The sequence below is a fragment of the Orcinus orca genome, chromosome 1, assembly GCF_937001465.1.
Source record: "Orcinus orca chromosome 1, mOrcOrc1.1, whole genome shotgun sequence".
Taxonomy (NCBI): Eukaryota; Metazoa; Chordata; class Mammalia; order Artiodactyla; family Delphinidae; genus Orcinus; species Orcinus orca.
This window is the reverse complement of record NC_064559.1, coordinates 141,822,631-141,830,339: the sequence shown is the minus strand read 5'-3', so window position 1 is coordinate 141,830,339 and position 7,709 is coordinate 141,822,631.

Genomic DNA, 7,709 nt, shown 5'->3' with positions numbered 1-7,709 from the left:
GCACCAAGACTTTGTCATCCACATGGCCCAGAATAAAAGGGAGAAAGAAAAAAGACAGAAAGAAAAATAAATTAAATAAAATAAAGTTATTAAAATAAAAATTAAAAAATAATTATTAAAAATAAAAAAGTAAATAATAAAAAAAAGAAAGAAAGAAGGCAGCAACCAAAGCAAAGAACAAATCCATCGATGATAACAAGCACTAAAAACTATACTAAAAAAAGCAAACAAACAAACAGAGATACAGAACCCTAGAACAAATGGTAAAAGCAAAGCTATACAGACAAAATCACACACAGAAGCATACACATACACAGTCACAAAAAGAGAAAAAGGAAAAATTTATATCATTGCTCCCAAAGTCCACTGTCTCAATTTTGGGATGATTCATTGTCTATTCAGGTATTCCAGAGATGCAGGGTACATGAAATTGATTGTGGAGATTTAATCCGCTGCTCCTGAGGCTTCTGGGAGATATTCCCCTTTCTCTTCTTTGTTCTCACAGCTCCTGGGGTTCAGCTTTGGATTAACACCCTCCTCTGCATGTAGGTCACCTGAGGGCGTCTGTTCTTCACTCAGACAGGATGGGGTTAAAGAGCAGCTGATTCGGGGGCTCTGGCTCACTCAGGCCGGGGGGAGGGAGGGGTACGGATGCGGGGCAAGCGTGTTGTGGCAGAGGCCGGCGTGATGTTGCACCAGCCTGAGGCGTGCCTTGTGTTCTCCAGGGGAAGTTGTCCCTGGATCACGGGACCCTGGCAGTGGCGGACTGCACAGGCTCCCGGGAGGGGGGTGTGGATAGTGACCTGTGCTTGCACACAGGCTTCTTGGTGGCGACCAGCAGCCTTAGCATCTCATGCCCGTCTCTGGGGTCTGTGCTGATAGCCGCGTTTTGCACCCATCTCTGGAGCTCATTTAGGCGGTGCACTGAATCCCCTCTCCTCGCGCACCAGGAAACAAAGAGGCAAGAAAAAGTCATCTCTTGTCTCTTCAGCAGCTCCAGACTTTCTCCCAGACGACCTCCTGGCTAGCCGTGGCGCACTAGCCCCTTCAGACTGTGTTCACACCATCAACCCCAGTCCTCTCCCTGGGATCCGACCTCCGAAGCCCGAGCCTCAGCTCCCAGCCCCGCCCGCCCCGGCAGGTGAGCAGACAACCCTCTCGGGCTGGTGAGTGCTGGTCGGCACCGATCCTCTGTGCGGGAATCTCTCCGCTTTGCCCTCCGCATCCCGGTTGCTGCGCTCTCCTCCGTGGCTCCGAAGCTTCCCCCCTCCACCACCCACAGTCTCCGCCCGCAAAGGGGCTTCCTAGTGTGTGGAAACCTTTCCTCCTTCACAGCTCCCTCCCACTGGTGAAGGTCCCGTCCCTATTCTTTTGTCTCTGTTTATTCTTTTTTCTTTTGCCCTACCTGGGTACGTGGGGAGCTTCTTGCCTTTTAGGAGGTCTGAGGTCTTCTGCCATTATTCAGTAGGTGTTCTGTAGGAGTTGTTCCACGTGTAGATGTATTTCTGATGTATTTGTGGGGAGGAAGGTGATCTCCAAGTCTTACTCTTCTGCCATCTTGAAGGTGTCCTCCACTTAGATATATTCTTGATGCAAAGTTTCATCTTTAGCCATAAATACATTCACTCATATGAAAAAAGTCTCTGTAATTAGTTTATCCTATATAATGGAAAGATATTCTACAATGTGTTTTTTTACATCAGATTAATTCTTCACTCAATCTTTGCATCTAAAAGCCATTCTTTTGATAACAAAGTCAAATCTGTCAAACTCACTGAAATCATTCTATTAACAGTTGACCAGAATGATTTTTAAAATCATGTATTATTCCAGTAATTGTTCTCTAAATATTGGCTAATATTTTTATTATCATCTTCTTATTGATATTTTTGAAATCACTTTAGTGCCTGACCTATAATAAAACTCATATATTCCATCTCAAGAAAATATTATCCCAATTTACACTGAAAAAACTGAGGCTATAAAGTTAGGTAACTTGTCAGAGATCAAACAGCTAGTTATTAGTGCAGCCAGAACTTAACTGCAGACCTGTCTGACTTTAAATGAAGCATAGGGAAAATTCCCCAAATTTTGAATGTCTATTTTCTATTCACTTTTCCTTGTATATCTGAAAACTTAAAAGAGAACAAAAAATATAAAACTCATCACTAAAGTGTTTCATGATAGAGAGGAGAAATTAGAGGAAAAAAGATTTGTGGGTATACCAACAGGTAGCACTATTTGATCTAAACTGTCAACTAAAGTATTTGATCATAGCAAAGACTCCATAATTCACATACCCTACCTGATCACTTCTTCCAGTGGAAAATGAATTCAGTGATAACAATAATGTGTCATTGCCTAAGCAAGTTAAGGGATGAAGGAGGGAAATTATGTAGACATCTGTTTTAGCAACAGAGGGTATGGATGATTCATATTCAAATCACAATACTTTAGGATTCAATGCTTTGGGGATATTACAATCTAAAAATACTATTCGATCAAATACACATGACTACCCACTGCAAGCTTAGTGAAACATCCCATAAGAAACTAAAATGATAATGATTAAACTAAACCAACAATTAATTAATAATTAAAAAACACAGATAACAACAATTAAAATAATGGCCAAATCTAGACATTTCTGATTCACCGATAACAAATTGTCCTCCCTTAAAACTGAGGGAACATTGTCAAGCATTGTCAACACTTCTGAGTATAAAGCTGAATTAGTCTGCAGGAAGCTCTAGCAACTTGATATTTTTGGTATATAAATACCAAGTGTTAATATCATATGTTACTAGTAAAATAAAACAAAACAAAAACCTCTTAGTTGTAAATAAAGATAAGATAGGTCTATGGAATAAAGCCTGATTTTTCATTAATGATGTAAAGGATCACCTGTACATTTGAGCTCTTTGGGAGGTCGCTTAAAGACCACCAATGGGCCACAGAATATTCTTTCAGAATCACTGTTTTAGAAAATATTTATGTTCATCTCAAAGGGAGTAAAGGTAAATAGTTCATCTCCTTTTTTATCTCAAGTTATACTCTTTTTTAAACAATGGAAATTGTTTTTTATGTCTCAGATGGGTTGTGGGCTTTATGGAGAACATAAAAAAGTGACATATTTTCCTCACTTTGAAAAATTTTTCCTTGCACCCCAACTTCTCTCTCGCAACTCATTTGGTAAAATAGCACCATTCACACCAAATCTCTTTTCTTTTTTTCTCTCACATGAGCAAACACTGTCACCTCTACCTACAAATGTATCTCAAATTTAATCACTGCTAAGTTAGTCCAAGCCCTGGTCTTCCCTGTGTGCCTGATTACACCTTCTCTTTCTGTCTCTTCTTCCCTACTCTTCCTGCTCTACAGAGTGATCTTTTCAAAATGAGAATCAAAGCATAATACTCTGATGGTCTCAACCACTCGTGGCTTCCCATGATGTGGAAACCCAGCATCCTTCCCAATCAGCCTCATCTCCTACCCCTCCTCTCCTCTGTCCCTCAGGGTAGGTAGTGATGTGGCCTCCTTCCTACATCAAACCAGAAATTTTCCCACCTCAGAGATTTCACACGTGGAATTTTCTCTGCCTGAAATGCTTTCCCCAGGAATAGGTACATGGCTTGCATGTTTGCTGCATTTGTATCTCATCCTTATGTCATTTCTTCAGAGATCTCTTCCCTAAAAAGTCTATCCAAAATGCACAGTCTGTCTCTCCTTTACCCTGCTTCATGTTTTTTTGCTTAGTCTTTATCACAATGTAACATGATATTATATATGCAATTGCTTAAATGTTTATCAGCTGTCTCCCTTACTACAATGTAAATTCTGTGAGGCAGGGACTTTTTGTTTTATTTATCTCTGTAACCCTAGTTCCTAAAAGAGTTCCTCATATATAGAGCATGTCAGTAAATATTTCTTAAATGATCAAACATCTATATTTATATCTACACTTAGGTCATTGTTGGGCTGAATTTAGATAACTGCCTAATGCCACATTCAGGTAGCAAATTGCTGGAGAGTTTCTCTAGAATTCTTACTCATTTGTAGTATAATTGATGGTTCTGTAGGCTGCCTGAGACCCAGTGACCGTATTCCAATCTAGGGTGAAAGAAGAAGGATAGCAGGGTTGATTTCAGTTTCTCCCATTCACAGCTAGCTGGACATTTAGCATTCCAGATTTAATCTTTTGTTTAAAAAAAAAATAGCTATCTCCCTACAATCTCCCCAGTCCCACTCTCAGTGATCTGAACCTCCAACAAAAGTGCCCTATTCATAATTCTGAATGACAAGTATTGTAACCACACTCCTCCCCCTAATTTTGCTGCTCCTGGGGAAGAAAAAAAAAGTTTAAGAGCCTGAAACTTTAACAAGCCTCTGCCTTTATTTCATGTGACACTTTGACTTGCTAGCTAAAAGGATTGCAAATTGAAACTGAATTATATTTTAAATGAGCTAAATATATTCCAATAGGGGAAATATATTTAAAAGATATATCCTAGCAATATCATGAAACTGTAATCCAATAAGAACTTTTTCAACTCTTCAAAGTAGAAGAGGTTAGATTTTTTTTTGATTCATAACTATAGTTACAATAATTTTACCAAAAATAGTTTAATAATTAACATCAGAATATGATATCATAGTAACTGGAAACATGATGTAGGAAATAGAGATATTTTATATTTTTATGTTAGTGATAAAAATAATAAGAAAAATAATAATAGCTATAATACCATGGGACAGGCAATGTTACAAGCACTTTAGAACAACTCTCTTCAAACCTGATGCAAGCAGCAGCATCTCTCCTGAGGATTATTGCAGTAGCTTCCAACCTTGACTATCTGCTACTTGCCCTTGACCCCTACAACCTATTTTCAGTATATCTTGCCCAATGATGCTTTAAAGAATAAATAGTACCATATCATTTTCCTGCTCAAAACCCTTCGATGGCTTTCCACCTCTCCTGGTGTAACAGTCAAAGCCCTTATCCTGTCCTACTAGGTCCTACATAAGGTGGCCCCCAGGACTTCCCTGATATCATCTCCTCCTTGCTCACACTGGCTTCTGTGCCACTTCTTAAACCTTCCAGGCATGCTTCTTCCCCTGGGCCTTGAACTTGATATTCCCTCTGCCTAGAACATTTCCCCCAAATGTTTGCAAGACTGCTTACTTTTCCTCTTTTAGGCCTTTGTTAAAATGTCATCTTCTGGGTGACACCTCCTCTGACCATACAATTTAAAATTGTAGTCCCCACCCCCTATACTTATCGGCATCCTACATATTATATACATTTACCCACTATTTTTCTTGTTTCCAGCCTCTACCCACTAGAATACAAGTTCCACAGAAGGCTTTTTTGTCTGTTTTATTCATTCCTGTAGCCCCAGTCCTTAGAAAGTGCCAGGTACATAAAAGCTAACAAATATTTGTTTTTAAAATAAGTATATTAGGGCTTCCTTGGTGGCGCAGTGGTTGAGAGTCCGCCTGCCGATGCAGGGGACACGAGTTCGTGCCCCGGTCCGGGAAGATCCCACATGCCGTGGAGCGGCTAGGCCCGTGAGCCATGGCTGCTGAGCCTGCGCGTCCGGAGCCTGTGCTCCGCAATGGGAGAAGGCCCACGTACCGCAAAAAAAAAAAAAAAAAAAAAGTATATTAAACAACAATGAGATACTTTTACCTATCTGTAAGAATGGATAGGGCTTCCCTGGTGGCTCAGTGGTTGGGAGTCCGCCTGACGATGCAGGGGACGCGGGTTCGTGCCCCGGTCCGGGAGGGTCCCACGTGCCGCGGAGCGTCTGGGCTCATGAGCCATGGCCGCTGGGCCTGCGCGTCCGGAGCCTGGGCTCCGCAACGGGAGAGGCCGCAGCAGTGAGAGGCCCGCGTACCGCAAAAAAAAAAAAAAAAAAAAATAGAATGGATAAAATCCAAAATATTGACATGACAACAGCAAATGTTGGCAAGGATGTGAAGCAACAGGAACTGCCACTCATTGCTGGTGGGAATGCAAAAAGGTACAGACACTTTGGAAGACAGTTTGGCACTTTCTTAAAAATCTAAACTTAATCTTACAATATGATCCAGCAATTGCGCTTTTACCCAAATGAATTTAAAACATATCCACACAAAAACCTGCCCACAAATGTTTATAGCAGCTTTAGTCAGAGTAACTAAAAACTGGAAGCAACCAAGATGTCTTTCAATAGGTGAATGAATAAACAAACTGTAGTACAACCATGCAAGGGAATATTACTCAGTAATAAAAAGAAATGAGTTATCAAGTCATGAAAAGTCATGGAGAATTATTAAATATATGTTGTTAAGGGAAAGAAGGAAGTCTAAAAAGGCTACATAATGTATGATTCCAACTATGTGACCTTCTGGTAAATGCAAAATTATGGGAACAGTAAAAGGATCAAGGCTTTGGGGGAGGGAGGGAGGGATAAATAGGTGGAGCGCAGGGAACAGTTTAGAGCAGTGAAGCTATTCTGTACGATACTCTACTGGTGAATGAATGACATTATGCATTTGTCAAAACCCATAGAACTGTATGACACAAAGAGTGAATCCTACTGTAAAGTATGGACTTTAGTTAATAATAATGTATCAATATTGGTTTATCAATCATAACATATATACCACACTAATGCAAGATGTTAATAATCAGGGAGTTTCAGGGCAGGGAGTACATTCAAATTCTCTATACTTCCTGTGAAATTTTTCTGTAAACCTAAAAATGTCCCCCACAATTAAGTCTATTAAGTTAAATAAATAAATACATGTCATTGGTAACTTGGTAATAGATAAATATATAAATTTTAAAAATCCTTATAAAATCACTTTGATGTAGTTTCCATGATTATCTCCATCTTGAAGATGGGGAAACTGACCCAGGTTATTTGACTCTTGTCCAAGCTCATAATAGCTCATACATCTAGTTCTTGGGAGCATCAGTGGTGGAACCCAGAATGTATCATCTCCAGAAGAAGCACTCTCCATTTTACCCTCACCAAAGGCATTAAATATACAAGGGGAATACAGTGATTAAAGAACAGGTATAACAAGACATGCTGGCCTAAGTATATTTCCTATCAAGTGTGCAGAGGTGGCCATGCCTTGTGGTCAAAGAGTGAAGGCATCTGTTTGTAGTAGCTGTGCTGAGAAGAAAATTACCATTGAAGAAGGAAGCCTGATAGTCTGAGGCGTTTGCTTGTGTCATTGTTTATTATCTTTCCTGTTGCCTTTGAAAGCAATCTGACCACTGTTGACATACATAGTCTTTTGGTAAATATGAACATTTTCTATTGCTACTGTGTAGATCTCATTATGGATAGATTCAGAGACACATTTTCCTATTTTGCTTTTCAATCCACTTGTGAGGCTAATACATGGTGTGTGCTGAAAAGGGAAGGATGGGTTGTCTAATTTTTGTAAAGGCTTTTGAAATATGCCTGAGGTGGCATTTACGTAAAATTAGAGATATGGCAGGACAAGTCATTGCGTGCAAAACAGGGAATTCCAGCTGACTGATGAGACCCCAGGCACATCATCTAGGGCTTTACGGTTTTCTTCTTTAAAGTAATTTTTAGATATTCTGTTATCATGGCAATTCTTCTTAAAGTCTGGATCTTCAAAGTGCCCTTTTCCCTGTGCTGCCCAAAATAGAATTTTCACTCCATCTCTGCCTGTGGCAGTAATAA